At 36.0% G+C, this 15,955-nt stretch overlaps 1 pseudogene; it reads left to right on the top strand.

Annotated features, from left to right (window-relative positions):
• The first annotated feature begins 781 nt into the window (after positions 1 to 781).
• LOC118443133 (uncharacterized) lies at positions 782 to 2,485 on the top strand (annotated as a pseudogene).
• The last annotated feature ends 13,470 nt before the right edge of the window (positions 2,486 to 15,955 follow it).

A 15,955-nucleotide genomic window follows, 5' to 3' on the forward strand; every position in this document is an offset into this window, starting at 1 on the left:
ACTATTCCTATCAGGACCGGTCAAATGACCGTTTTTAAATTTTCAATTGGAATTTCCTACATTCAACGTAAGTGAATCGCCTTTAAACATTACGACTTTTCCTCATATATATGTATGAAGCATTTTTCAATATTCACTTTTTTTTTTATTGTTTATTTTCTGAGAAAAATTTGTATTCTGTCTTACCTACCACGACCGGTTATTTGACCGGTAGTACGATTTATACATTTTTGTAATAGTTTCTCTCTAAGACTCAATTCCAAAACTATAATGTCGTTACAAACGAAAGTTAATGTAGTTGTGGCACGATTTTATCCGAGAAGTGCCTTCCAGAAAATGGTTTACAGCACTTCCAAGTGTTTACAGTTCTCGCTCGACTATCGGGTTAGCGGTGTTTATTTGCTTGATTGATATTCGATACGGTCCAGATCCTCGAATGTTCGTACGCCATCTTATCTACTATGACGTAAAATAAATAAACTTATAACTGAAGGAAATGTATAGACGTCTTCTCACGAATTCAAATCAGTATAGTCTTGCGACACGAACAGAGTGCATTGAACATGAAAGTCACAAAGAGCATACTTGGCAATCTTTTATTATTATTTTGTAATATTTTATATCGTATTACGTGTTATAAGTGCAATTTTAAAATAGTGAACAAGACTAACAATACGTCGCAGTAAGTTTCACATTTTAACTTTTATTCATTTTTTTATCTATTTTGATTTACATTTTCATATTTTAGTTTTTATTTTCTCCGTTGAATATTTAGCCTAAAATGTCAAGACGTTTGAGGAGTGCGAATGTATTATTAGACAGAATAAATGATATCGATGCAGAATGTTTTGAAGATGATCAGGAAATTCTGGATATGGAAAATAACAATACGGAAAATTATGATCCACTTAAAAGTGACTCGAACACCAATGAGAACGAAGAGAATATTTCGAACGTACGTAGACGACGAAAGAGAAGAAGATTTTTAGTTACTTCCGATAGTGAAAATGAGGAAGAAGCAAGCGAAATTGCGATGGACGGAACTGTTTGGCAGGAAGTAAAAATAGGGTTTAATCCTAGAAGAGCATCTGGTCATAATATTTTTAGGTAAACATCAGGCCCGACTGGGTACAGTATACGTAATATTATGAAAGGCAAAGTTAGGACGGCATTTTCTGTAATAATTGATAAGAATATAATTGAACTTATAAGAAAATGCACAGAGACAGAGGGATTTAGAGTATTGGTATATAAATGGGAACTGTCTACTGCAAAGTTATATGCATTTTTTGCAATTCTGTATGCACGCGGCGCATATGAGGCTAAGAATATAGATATAGCACTTCTATAGCATAAAAAATGGGGCTCGCCTTTTTTCTCAAATACTATGAGTAGACATGACTTTACGGAGATTATGAGATTTATTCGATTTGACGACAGAAATCAACGAAGCCAACGGTTACAAACCGATAAATTCGCTATGATTTCTGAAGTTTGGTACAAGTTTATTGACAACAGTCAAAATTGTTATAAACCAGGACCATATATTACTATTGACGAACAATTGTTTCCAACGAAAGCAAGGTGTAGATTCACTCAATACATGCCCAATAAACCGGACAAATTTGGTATAAAATTTTGGTTAGCATCCGATGTACGTAGCAAATATATAATAAACGGCTTTCCATATTTGGGAAAAGATGAACGTAGAGAACCCTCAGTTCCTCTTGGAGAGTTTGTCACTATGAAATTAGCAGAACCGTATGTAGGATGCGGAAAAAATATAACCACGGACAACTTTTTTACAAGCCTACCTTTAGCAACAAAACTTTTAGCAAAAAAAACTACGATTGTTGGGACAATTAGAGCAAATAGAAAAGAGCTACCAAGACTGACAAAACTGAAAAACGACGACATGGCACTTTTCTCAACCAAACTCTATCACTCAAATAATTGTATGTTGACAATTTACAAAGCCAAACCAAGAAAGAAAGTTCTAATTCTCAGTTCAATGCACAACCTCGTACAAGTTGAAGAAAATGACACCCGAACACCGGAGACCATTCAATTGTATAATAGCACCAAATTTGACGTAGATATGACCGACCAAATGGCCAGAAATTATTCGGTAAAATCTAAATCTTGGGGATGGCCTTTGCAAGTATTTTTTAATATCTTGGATTTAGTCAGGATAAATGCATGGGTGTTATATAAAGAAACTACGGGAGGAGAAATTACAAGACAGGAATTTCTATTCCAATTGGCAGAAGAACTTGCCATCGAATACCAATAAGTGCTCGGCAAAGAAAATCAATCAATACCCATCGCAAGTACAAGTACAGGTTCCCGTGAACGGAAAACATGTCAGATAAGGTATTGTAAAGATAATAAGACGAACAAAATCTGTCTAAAATGTAAAAAGTACGTATGCGGAAAATGTACAGTTGAGAAGCCCATTTGTAAAAAATGCGACGAAAAAGAATAAAATGTAGATTATGTTCTCTTGAATAAAAGAAAATATATTTTTATACTGGTAAGCTGGCTATTGGTTTGCCTTCAATATTGAAAAATATAAGTTGTGAAAGACCGGTCATTTGACTGGCAGCGGTAGGAATAGGTATACGTGAAGTGTTGGTACGAATAGTGTTAATACATTCAGACGTCTTTTTTTGCGAGGAACTATTTGTGATTCGCTTTTATTGCTGCTATCCGAATCAATTTTTAATCTATCCAAGATGAACATCAGTTGCAATTCTCTTCTTGATGCTATTTTGTAAAGCTAAAACCTAAGCACTTTATTGAAATGAAAAGTAACTTATAATACTTGTAAGAAGTGAGGATATTTTTAGACCGCAGGCGGACGTACCAATACAAAACTTCGCTGAAATTCTTTATCCTAAAGTTTGTAGTATTTTTGATTTTTTATTTCTTTATGACACGTAACACAATAGTAATGAAAAAGCGCAGGTAGAACAAATATAATTTGAATGGTGTGTCGTTTATTCGTTTTGTCAAAAGATTTACGCATCAATTACAAGGGGCGCTGCTATCCAAAAACTAGATCGCGGTTTTACCAGCATGTTGGATATATCCGGCGTTCGTCTCCAGAGGGCGATCATGTGAATGTCGGATATATCCGGCGTTCGGCTCCGTGGGTTTTCATGTGGATAACGGATATATCCGTCGTTCGGAGCGAAAGGGTTAAAAACCATCGGGGTAAAGCTTATTGTAGAGTGATAAACACCACTGAAAAGGATCAAGCGTAGTACCTACGCTAGAGTTACAAGCGTTTGAAACGCACCAGGAAATAATACTAAAGGCGCCGGGAACTTCAAAAGAAAGTACAATAGCCTACGTCGGAACCATGAAAGAATGTCAAGGTAACAAAGTGAAGAAAAACAATAGCGACAGAGCAAAAGAAATAGAAGCATTGCTGCGGCTGCATCATCTGAACGACAAGGAAAAAAAGACCGTCGTTGAGCTCGAGGAAAGAAAGTCGTTGACCTCTTATCCACTAGCGCAGACCTGCTTATCCACTAGCAGGAGAACAGCTGGAGAGCACACATGTGCTGACTCACAGGATTATCACTACCGACGAGATGCCAATACACATGAAGCAATATAGGTTTCCACTTATGCACAAAGAGGAGATCAATAAACAGACGCAGGAAGCGATATAATACGACCATCTCTCTCTCCTTACAACTCTCCTATATGGATGGTGCCTAAGAAAGTTGATTCAAAAGAGAATCCGAAGTGGAGGATGGTAATCGACTACCGCGAACTTAATGATAAGGCGACGCGCCTTACGGAGTTATTAAAGAAGGAAGTGCCCTTTAAATGGGACAAGCCACAGGAAGAAGCATTTGTGGTACTGAGAGACACCTTGTGTGAGGAACCAGTGCTTCAATACCCAGACTTTAACCGCGAGTTCAACGTGACGACGGATGCATCAGGTTACGCGATAGATAGGGTGCTCAGCCAAGGACAAGTAGAGAAAGACTTATCTATATCATATTGTTCAAGACTATTGAATACGGCTGAGAGGAATTACTCTACCATCGAACGCGAAGTTTTAGCCATAGTCTACGCAGTGCATTACTTTAGGCCGTATTTGTACGGAAGGGAGTTCACACTGGTGACGAATAGTCGCCCAATGTGGCTCAAATCATATAAGGATCCGACTTCGCGTCTGACCAAATGGGGTTTAAAACTTGCGGAGTATAATTTTAAAGTAATTTACAAGGCAGACACGGCTAATGCGAACGCCGATGCCCTTTCAAGGAATCCGCCAGAAAAGGCACAGGTTTTGCCATTACATCTAGATGACAGCTCTTCGAACGATTCATACTCCCACAGGTCAGACTCGAACGGATCCGACGCGATAGATTTAAGTAGGGTGTCTCGTGAGATGGAGGAAAGTAATACGAATAACTCTCCTAATCTCGACGAGAGCGATTTGTATTCTACCACGGAAATTTTATTTGAATTGGCTTCTCCACCATATAGGTGGAAAAATCAGGTTACGTACAAAAATTTCACAGAACCTTATAGAGACAAGGGACAGATTAACAATGCGGAAAGACAATCTGGTCATATTTATTACACAAAAGGGAGATCCGTGTGATGATGGAGCAAAACAATTATGGGAAATGAATAAGCTTCCGAAATACAAAGACCTGACATTAAGACGGGCAAGGGTAACAAAATATGGGTCGAAAAATTTAATTTCATTGGTTATTAAAGAGAACATAAATATTGTAACGGACATAGAAATTTTGAATGATGCTCTGGAATCACTCTTGTCGGTAACATGGGAACTGGATTTGCGTACAGCAAGCATCTCCAGGACGGACAAACTGGACGACATACCTTGGGGACATATTGAGCAAAGGCTAAGAGATTTATTCGATACAGAGAAATGCACAATTTGCTTTTGCAGAAATTTAATTAGAATTAATTAATTAGAATAAAAAGGGAGGACGAGCGTGAGGACTTAATACGTGAGAATCACTCATCGGCTTTAGGGGGTCACAAAGGAGTGACCAAAACATACAACCGAATTAGGGAAAGATATTTTTGGGAAAACATGAAGGGGCAAATACAAGCCTTCATACAAAATTGTCTAGATTGTCAATTAAAAAAATTAGTCCGGGTAAAGCATAAACAACCTATGGTGTTGACGGATACACCGGGATCGGCTTTCGATAAAGTGGCGCTCGATGTAATGGATCCTCTAGCTCTGACATTATTTGTCGTGATAAGGAAAATAAATATATCTTAACAATCCAGGATCAACTTACGAAATTTTCATTGGCCATCCCTCTCGCGAACACCACATCAATAGATGTAGCAAACGCGTTAGTGGTAAATTTAATATGTAAGTTCGAAGCACCTAAGGCCATTCTTACGGGTCAAGGGACAAATTTTCTAAGTACTTTAATAAAAGCTATAGCGCGCAAATTTAAAATTAGGCAGTATAAAACAACAGCCTTCTACCCACAATTTATCGGATCGCTGGAAAGATCCCATCATGTGCTCATCGAGTATTTAAAACAATTCATTGACAAAGAGAAGGACTGGGGTGAATGGGTAGAAATGACTATGTTTTCGTACAATACGAGCGTTCACGAGGGAACTCGTTACACATCGTACGAACTTGTCTATGGTAAATTGGTGAGGGTACCAGCATCAGATCCACCACTGGACGATGAAATGAATCGGACGTACTTCGAATATTATATCTCACTAGTGAATAAGATAAATAGGATACAGCAGGTAGCACGACAATACCTGATGAGATCCAAGGAAGTTTCCAAAAGGTATTATGACGTTAAAGGCACACCCTTTAACGTTAAAGGAAGGAGACAAAGTATTTTTACTCAAGGAACTGACAAATAAATTTGGCGACTAATATACTGGATCTCATCAGATTTTAGAAATGCTACCCCACAATAATGTTAAATTACAAATAGGAAATCGTACTAAGATAGTTAATATAAATAAATTAAGGCTAAGATAAAATAAGCTAAAATAAGTGTGTTGCAGAGACTATGGGGCTTCCGGTTGTATTAATCGTACTGTTAGGAACCATTAGTGGGGGCGTCTGCTTACTAGGATACGACTGTGGTGGAGCCTCCATGAATATCACCACGATGTCATTACTGGACACGGGAGAATGCACCACTCAGTCGCACGCACCAAACGCCACGGAGGTTTACATCCAGCTCTTACAAATAACGGAATATGACAGGACGCACGTGTACCAGTGCCATGTGGACAGACCAGGGAGTGATGTGATCCCAATCTCCGCCGCCAGGGAGAACGCGAGATCACCCATTCTGGAGAGAATTTTGGCAGCTCGCAAAGACAAGTCGTCAGATTACGAGGATCAAGAACGACTTAATTAAGGAAGGAGGTGTCACGTAGGCGCCTAACGACGTGGATGAACTTATATCCAGGGTAGAGATTATTTAAATCAGGAATAAAATGTCGATAACTTCACATATTTTCAATACTACTTAGTCGAATTTCAGCGAGCGTTCGAAACAAGTCGTTTTCAGAAAGCATACGGAATAAGTTCTTACTGTGAATATTGGAAATTAAGGCTTCTGGTCTAAAAGTAAAGTATTAGGGAAATGTCTCAGATAGTTTCTAATAAAAATAATAATTTTAAAAACACAAGTCTTAAGGAAAAGATTTAAGAAGTTTTTGGTTAATTTTTACGTAAAGTTCTTACAAGTTTACAACGATCTTAAGGAAGATCAGAGTGTTGTTAACAATTATTTTTGGACAGTATTTCCTATGAATTAAGATCAGTTCTTTGTCGAATCGAATAAAGGAATTATTCTTGGAATCATTTTGAAGAAGTGACAAGCTCTTATGTTTTATAAGTTAATTTTTAATTTTTGATCTGTTCTAACCGAATATTTCCTTTATACGTAGAATATCAGGTTTTGAGTGAAAACAAAACATTATTTTGGTTAAGTGAAGAGTTTAAGAGTACAATTTAATTTAAATTAATAAAATAAACGCATTCGCGTACGGTATCGATAATTTAAATATTAACATAAATAAAAATGAACTGTTATTTTGTGTACATCATTTTATTAACAATTATATACTTTATTTGTTGGAATTACGTGTCATCACTTATCACTTACATCAACACCCAAACCTTCTCCCATTCGACTTTTTCTTGGTAATCAAGGGTATCTGGGCACAAGGAAAGGCAACTCAAGGAATAAATTTTTATTGGTGGGTTATACATTTTGGTAAGTCAAAGGAGACTTCAACAAACCATTTTGATAGTAGCAGTGGACAGTTTTTATGATATCAGACATTTTTATAAAAAGGAATAAATTACTACTCTCAACCCTAAGCTACGTGCCAAAATGAGAAGAGTTTACGAGGTCGCAGTAAATGGTTTTAATCCTTGATTTAACCGTATCAGTAGCTCAAGTAATTTAAGTTTTCTTTGTTCATCCGACCATCTGGGACGTAACATTTTACTAACCCTAAACTATCAGCTGTCAAATGGTTTTTTAATAGGGTTGCCAAGACTTTACTGCACGAATGGTGGCAAATTCAAATCTTGTAACACCTTTTATAATATTTTCACAGTGTAATCTTCTGAGGGTAGATTGCATTCCTGAAGTATTGTAGTTGCTGAGCATTGTGATAATTCTCTTATATTTCCATGCAAGAAGCATGTTATCCTTTCTGTATGCAACAGTTTCTTTTTGTTGAAAATTTTGGTTTTCATATTTGCATAGATATGCCTTTTCGGTTAACTTTTATTGTACCAGTAAGATGACATTTCATTTTTAGAAATTCTTCTGTTAAATGAATGTCAGTGTACATATGCTATCTTTGTGCATCAAGAATTCTATCTAACAACTTTATATACAAATAATGGGTTGTTCGGAAAGTAATTTCGTTTTTTTTGTGAAAATGAAACACAATTTTCGTATAATGAACAAATATTTTATTAAATTATATATTGATCATTCTGGTCCAATACCTTTTGCCATCTTTCTGGTAGTAGCATGATTCCACACTCATAAAATTTTTGGTCTTTGCTGGCAAAAAACTGATCGAGGTGGTTTTTGACCTCCTCATTTGAAGTCAAGGTTTTACCATCTAAAAAATTTTGCAGTGACCGGAACAAATAATAATCCGAAGATACCTGAAGATCTGGAAAATATGGTGGGTGTGGCATTGTATCCCATTCAAGCTGTAAAAGCTTTTGGCGAGTGACCAAACTTGTAAGAGTTCTCGCATTATCTTGGAGAAACACTACAAACAACTTTTTCTGTTGATTAATTCTGGCCTTTTCTGTTGAAGTGCATCATTCAGTTTGTCCAGCTGATGACAGTAGACTTCCGAATTAATTGTTGTGTTATCCGGTAAAATTCCAAAAAAACGATTCCTTTAAAATCCCACCAAATAGACAGCATTATCTTTCTTTGATAGATATTGGCTTTGGAAATGTTTTGAGCTGGTTCATCTTTTTTGCTCCATGATCTTTTGCATTTGACATTGTTATATACAATTCATTTTTCGTCCTCAGTAATAATGCGCTTCAAAAATGGATCATTTTCGTGACGTTTGAGAAGCGAATCACAGACGTCAACACGACGACACAAATTTCTCTCCGTGAGAACATGGGGAACCCATATATCGAGTTTCGAAGTTAAACCCAGACCTTTCAAGTGGTCATAAACAGTTGAATTTGATAAATTTAACCTCTCACCAATCTCACGAGTTGTTATTCGCTGGTTTGCATCAACTAATGCCTTTATCGTGTCTTTATCAGCTTCAACCGGCTTTCCAGAACGTGGTGCATCTTCGACATCAAAATTGCCGTATCGAAATTTTGCAAACCAGTTCTGGCACTGGCGTACTGTCAACACATCTTCTCCATACACATCGGTTAATTTCTTTCTAGCTTAAACAGCATTTTTACCTTTTCTATAGTAAAAATATGACGAAAATGCTGTTTATTGCTCTCCATATTTAAAAGGGTACCAACCAAAAACTACTGCGTAGAATCAATTGGACTTTTTTTACACATAAGCCTTGCTATATCAGCTCTCAAAACATATAATGATTATGCGGCTTAAGTGTGAAGTTGGATGCAAAAAATACAATTAAATCCTCTGTCGGGAAAAAACGAAATTACTTTCTGAATAACCCAATATAATGCTTCCTAGAAGATCGGTCCGGGAAATGTCATCGGATCTTATACTGCCAAAATATTGAAAATAGATATCCTGTTTTCGAATCAGTTAGCGCATGTATGCATATGTCCCATTTGGTTGGCTTGTTCGGATTGTATGTGATAAATGATATTTCGCCTTTGAATTTTATCACAGATTCATCAACAGAAATTGCCTTATCTGGTGTGAAATATTAACTAAATTTAAAGTCAATATATTCAAAATAATTGCTAGCCTTTTATACGAGTTCTAATCATGTTATTATTTCGCGTAGGTTTCTTCAAAAGAAGCATCCAAAAGATTTGCAGAAATCTGTCCCTTCTGAAAGTTTCGGAAAAGAAAGGAATTCTATTAATGGAAGCAGTAGACCAATATTCTTGCATATTTGAGACTTCAATCAATCTTACTTAGTATAACAGCAATGAAAGCTAGAAATTCTTATTTGGTAACGTTGTGCTACTTGTGTCAAATTGATTTATATGATAGTTATTTGTTTCTTATTTTATTCATTTTTTTTTATTATGTTGTCTATTAATTCACTAGTAAAATATAAAGTAATCTATGGGGTCTTTTATATTATTTGGTATTTGTAGTCCGGTTGATTAGTGATATATGCCAAAATCAATTGTTGGTGGAGAAATGATAAACTCAGTAACGTCTTCCCATTTTTCATTTGACGATATGTTGTCTTTTACGGGTATGTTTTCTTTTAACCTCTTTCCGTGTCATTTTTTTTTCTTTTTAATAGAGGAATAAACAATCAATTCTCGCAGAGCATTATAAGTATTTTTGCTGTCGTGATATATTGACATGAGTTGTAAGTTCAAGACGACATTACAATGATAAATTAACCTAATTAAAAAAAAATTAACTAAATCTTCTTCCTAGATCAGAAGTGTAAAACCTTTTTAGCCTACGTACTACTTCTGAGGTTTCTAGCAATTTATTTGCTAGAAAATTCGGATGTTTAGCTAGACGAATATTGTAGCGTTCACTAAAGTTAACAATTTCTTTCTTGACTGTAGGAATTCTTAAATCTATATGTATCCTTTCGTTTGTTACATACCAAGGAGCATTGCAAATGTTCCGTAGGGTTTTTGATTGACATCTTTGTAGAATTTCTATGTTTGAGTTACTACGGTTCTCCATAGTTGAATTCTATAGGTCCAAATGGGTTTTAGAATGGTTTTGTATATCATGAGCTTGCTCTCCAGACTTAATTTGGATGATCTGCCAATGAGCCTATATAGCTTTCTAACTCTTTTCTTCAAATAGGTTGTTTTGGATTGAATATGATGTTTCCATGTCAGTCTTTTATCAAGTACCATACCCAAGTATTTGACTGAGTCCCTGGTTGGAATTACTGTCCCATTAATTGTCATAGGAGGGCAAGTGCCCTTTCTCAGCGTGAAGATTACATGTACCGATTTATTTTCATTGATGTTGATTCGCCACTTTTGGCACCATCTTTCAAGCTTGTGTAGATGACATTGCAGTATTTCACTCGCATTTTGAGGATCGCTGTCCGAAGCTAACAGAGCAGTGTCATCTGCAAATGTTGCTGTAGTTATCTCCTCTGAGGTGGGTAGATCTGCTGTGTAAATTGCATATAGTAAAAGACCGAGTGCACTCTCTTGTGGGACACCAGATAAAAAAGGGAATGCTGTGGTGAATTGATTTAAATACTTTACTATGAATTGTCTGTCAGTGAAGTAGGATTTTACGATTGTGTAAAAAGAGTATGGCAGAGTTTTTTAAAGTTTGTACAGCTATCCAATGTGCCACACTTTATCAAAAGCTTGTCTATTGTCCAGAAATACTGCTGAACAGTATTTTTTCCGTTCGAGATCTTATGATAATTGACGAGTTATACGGTGAATTTACTCAGTTGTGGAATGACGTTTTTGAAACCCGATGCTCAGGGAAAACTGGTGCATCTAGTGCATCGAAGAGGAGACTTATTAGCATTTTTTCAAATAGTTTGGATATAGTGGATAAAAGACTGATTGGCCGATATGACGTAACTTCATGAGCTGGTTTCCCTGGTTTATGAATAAGAGTTATGGTAGCTACTTTCCAGGATATTAGATAATAACCTAAACGTAGAATTGCCTTAAATATGGAAGCTATTAATGCTATCCCTTTCTTTGGCGATTCCTTTATTATCTTCCCGATAATTAGGTCTTTACCTGGAGCCTTCTTTGAATTTGCGTTAACTGTATTTGTTAATTTTGACATAAAGGGTTTGATTTGTGGCGACAATTGCAAAGGCGCGTTCAGGAAATTCCTAATTTCTTCTTCATCGATGAGCGAAGTGGAGGCAGATGGTTTAAATACATCAGCCAGATGAGAGGCAAAGAGGTTTGCTTTGTCTATTGATCTTCTTACCCATTCACCTAGTGGTTGGCGAAGCGGCGGTATGTCTTGAGTTGGACGAGTGAAGCGCCTGGTAGCTTTCCAAAGTGAATAGTTTGAGTCCGCTGTGGGGGACAAGTTCATTAAAATTTTTTGGAATCCTTCATTTTTAAAGCGTTGTAGAGATCTTCTTAAAACTCTGGTAGCTTTATTTAGTTTATGCTTGTCCTCAGGTAATCTGCTATTGTGCTAGATTCTACGCAGCTTTAGTTTTTCTGCAATTTTTTTCATGATATATACGGGGTAGACATAGTTATACAAGCATTCCAATCTAGGTGTAGAGTCTCGAACAGCATCTACTATATTGCGCGTTAAGTATTAGATGGACCGGAAAGTAATGTCGTTTCTGCGCATGTCGATATTTGATTATCATTTGTCAGGTCATTGTGTACTTCGAAGTCGTGTCAAAGACATTTTAAGATTATTGTGACCTATTCACTTCTAATAAATAATTAAATATTAGACTTTTTTTTGGAATTTGGGGTGAAATGGCCAACCAAATACCAGAAGAGCATATCCGGCATTGTATGCTTTTTGAGTTTCGCAAATATGATAATCCAAAACGCAAAAGGCAGTGGCTCTCTCCAAATGAATCACCACAAAGTACTGCGAAGCCGGGTTTACATCCCAAAAGGACGCTTGTGTGTGTTTAGTGGAGTATACGCGGAATTGTTCATTTTGAAGTACTGAAACTTGGACAAACTGTTAATGCAGATCTTTGTTGTGAACAATTGGATCGAGTGAACCAATCTTTAATCGAAAAGTATTAGGCGATTGTCAACAGAAAAGGCGTTATTCTACAACACGACAATGCAAGACCGCACTATGTAAGACGAACCATGGAAAAAATTAATGAATTGGGGTGGGAGGTACTGCTTTACCCACCATACTCGCCCGATATTGCACGCTCGGATTTCCACTTATTTCGATCGCTACAACATTTCCTTAGTGGCAAAAAATTTGAAAATTTGGATGATGTCCAAAATGTTATCTCGAGATATTTTACTGAAAAACCAATTGATTTTTATCGGTCCGGCATTGAAAATTTGCACACTATATGGCAAAAGCCATCGTTGTTGATAACGAAGGTGATTACATTATTGATTAAAAATAAAAACTTGTTAAAAATTTATTCGTTCGAATTTAATTTAAGAAAGCGACATTACTTTCCGGTCCGCCTAATAGTTTATTGCATGGTCAACATCGTCATTTGTCATTAATGGTGGTGATGCAACGATATAGGAGTTGAAGGCTTCACAGAAATTATCCCAATTTATATGTTTATTGTATATGGAGATAGGAATGTTATTTTCAATGATGTTTGAATTTATTGTCACTATGATTGGAGAATGATCAGAAGAAAGGTCAAGTGAGGAGTTGACCTGGATGTATCGAAGAGATAAATTTTTGGTAATAATGAAGTCTAGTAAGCCTGAGAGTTTATTGACATCAGTTGGCCAACGTGTAGGCTCACCTGTATTAATATATGTCAATCTATTGATTTCTATACTTTTTAAGAAAGTTCTCCCCCTTGAGGTTACTGTTCTGCTGCCCCAATTATTGTGTTTAGCATTAAGATCGCCTCCTGCTAAGAATCTAGAGCCTAAACTTTTAAAGAAGTAGTCGAATTCTTCTTTTTGTATACTGTGGCTAGGAGGGTAGTAAATTGCTGATATGTTAAGCGGGCAGTGTCAGTCATATATCTTAATATCAGTTGCCTGGATATGGTTTTGTTTGTATGGCGCAAGCTCATAATGTTTAATGTTATCTTTGATGATAATCGCTGTACTCCTATGTGCCCTTCCACTGGGATGATGCATGCAATACACCTTATACCTATATATTTTAAAATAAGTTTTATCGGTAAAATGAGTCTCAGATACCAGCATTGATTTGATTTTTTAAGAAAGCTTCCAACTCAACTTTTCGTTGCATCAGACCGTTGGCATTCCAAAGAACAATACGTAAAGTCATCATTAATTTTTGGTGGCAGTCAATTTATTTACAATAGCCGTTAATAGAGAAAGAAGATTATTTATTTCTTCCGTTTGCTTTTCGATTAGTTTTTCTAACTTACTTATATTTTCACAATTGCACGATTTATTGTTATTATTTTCTATAATAGGAGAAGTTGGACTAAGATTATTTGGTGAATGATTGCTTTTTGTAACTGCTTGTGCATAAGAAAAGGATGGATCAGTAAAACGTTGGTTATCTCCCATTGGGTTGGTCTTTGAGTTTAATTATATATTTGGATTTTTTCTGTGACTAGGTCTCGGAAATATATTTTCAATATAAAGAATTGAGCAATTCTTTATAATGAGGGCACTCTTTGTAGTTTACGGTATGGTGGCCGCCGCATCAGTGACAAGTTGGAGGAGTTTTAGTGGATTTTTTTCATTCTATAGTTGGATGAGAACCTGCACATTTTACACACTTATATTGGCGATTACAGTACTTCTGGGTATGGCCGTATCTTTGGTATCTTTTGCATTGAACTATTTCTTTCCTTTTTATGGGTGGTTCAATTTTAATTATAGTATTATTCAGTTGACTTATGTTATATATGTTATATATAAGTTTATTGTTTGGGTTTTGTTTAAGGTCAATATAGAACATTGACAGTGGCTTGTGTGTAATTTTGTGTCGAATGTTACTAATATTATTTACCTCATGCCCGAGCTCTTGTAATTCGTCCTTTAGATTATCCAAATCAACAGAGTGATGTACATTCTAGAACAACACAGATAGAACAACACAGAACGACCGTTCTTGTTTCAGTTGGAAAGTGTGAAAACTTGCGTTAGATGATTTTAATAATTTAGCAATTTTTCTATATGTATCTGCATCAGTTGGTAGGATACGAACTTGGTTATTATTAATTTTAAATTTATAGCTCTCTTTTTTAACGACTTCATCCAAGCATCTCGTTCGTTAATGATTGTATGTCGATTACGTCATCTACATAAATTGGAGGGGGCGGAGGTACTTTTGACAAGGTTTGATTTTCTATCATATCTATATCCGTGATTGAATTTAAGATTGATAATCTGTTAGCGGTTGGAAGTGCAACTTCAGGTCCTGGTTGCCCTTCATCACTGCCATCGTCTTCTCTTGGTCGTTTTTTGTTATTAGGATTTGTTGCATGTCTTGAAGAGATAACTATTTGCTATGGCGGAAATAGATTTGATGATGACATATCCTGGTCAAGAATATGCGGAGATCTTGTCTCAATTAGCCGACTCGATTTTGAAAGATATTCACTGTAACGGCTTGCTATGTATTTTTCCCGATATCCTCTATGTAAACATAATACTCACGGAACTCAGCTTCGTACGTCTGTATACTCAGAAAGCTAGAACGCGACTCCCCCGTGTCATTTAGCTCGACGAAACTCGGCCCCAAGCGGTAGGAGTCAACGTGCGGTAAATAGATAAGACTGATGCTCAAGAACAGTCGCAATACGAATCGAAATGTAAATACCTGTGATACCTGTGATATAGTCAGTTTTACGCGTTACTGCTGTTGAGAAAGTAAACTCTAATCCTTTTACTTTTATAGATATTATGAATTTATTATAAATTGTAATAGATAATAGTTTCAAAAATATATTGTATGAATAAACAATATTTCAATGGAAATTGAAGCGTCTTCAAAGTAATTTCGTCTCAAGGAATGTAATAATACTACGCCTAAAAATAAATATAGAATACTATAAACAAAAAATCTAATCATAAAAAATGTTCACCTCAAATGAATATCTAATAAGAAAATACGTACAACTCTAAAAATTCTCCATGGTATGATACTTCTTAAAACATTCTGGTAGATGTAAGGCTACTTTACATTTCGCACATTCCCACTTCTTTTCACTTTGTATTTTATGTTTATAACGAACTTTACACGTTCTTGTCGGATGTTTATTTCAAGGCGTCGGATCGATATTTTTTAGGAAATGAGCCCAATATTGAGCTTGGAGTCGAAATGTTTCAACTGATGTAGATTTCCCATGCATTTTGTAGTCCGATAATTTGACAATTTGTAAAATTGCCTCTGCTATATTTATACGGTAATCTACATAAGTCTCCCTTTTTCGACTGTGAATTGCTTTATGTATAATATAGGTGTTGAATAGAGCCATATATGACATGTAAAAGAAAAGCTTTCGGTTTCCTTTGATGACTTTTTTCATGATTGGGAAACAGGCTAACATCTGATCTTGATAATCAACTGCACTCATACCTTTGTTATATTCCAGGATACTTTTAGGTTTTATTACTTTCTGTAATTCTTTGTTCAATTGTTCAACCATTTCTACA

This window comes from Vespa mandarinia, unplaced genomic scaffold (assembly GCF_050613455.1).
Source record: "Vespa mandarinia isolate Hongniang unplaced genomic scaffold, ASM5061345v1 scaffold_26, whole genome shotgun sequence".
Lineage (NCBI taxonomy): Eukaryota > Metazoa > Arthropoda > Insecta > Hymenoptera > Vespidae > Vespa > Vespa mandarinia.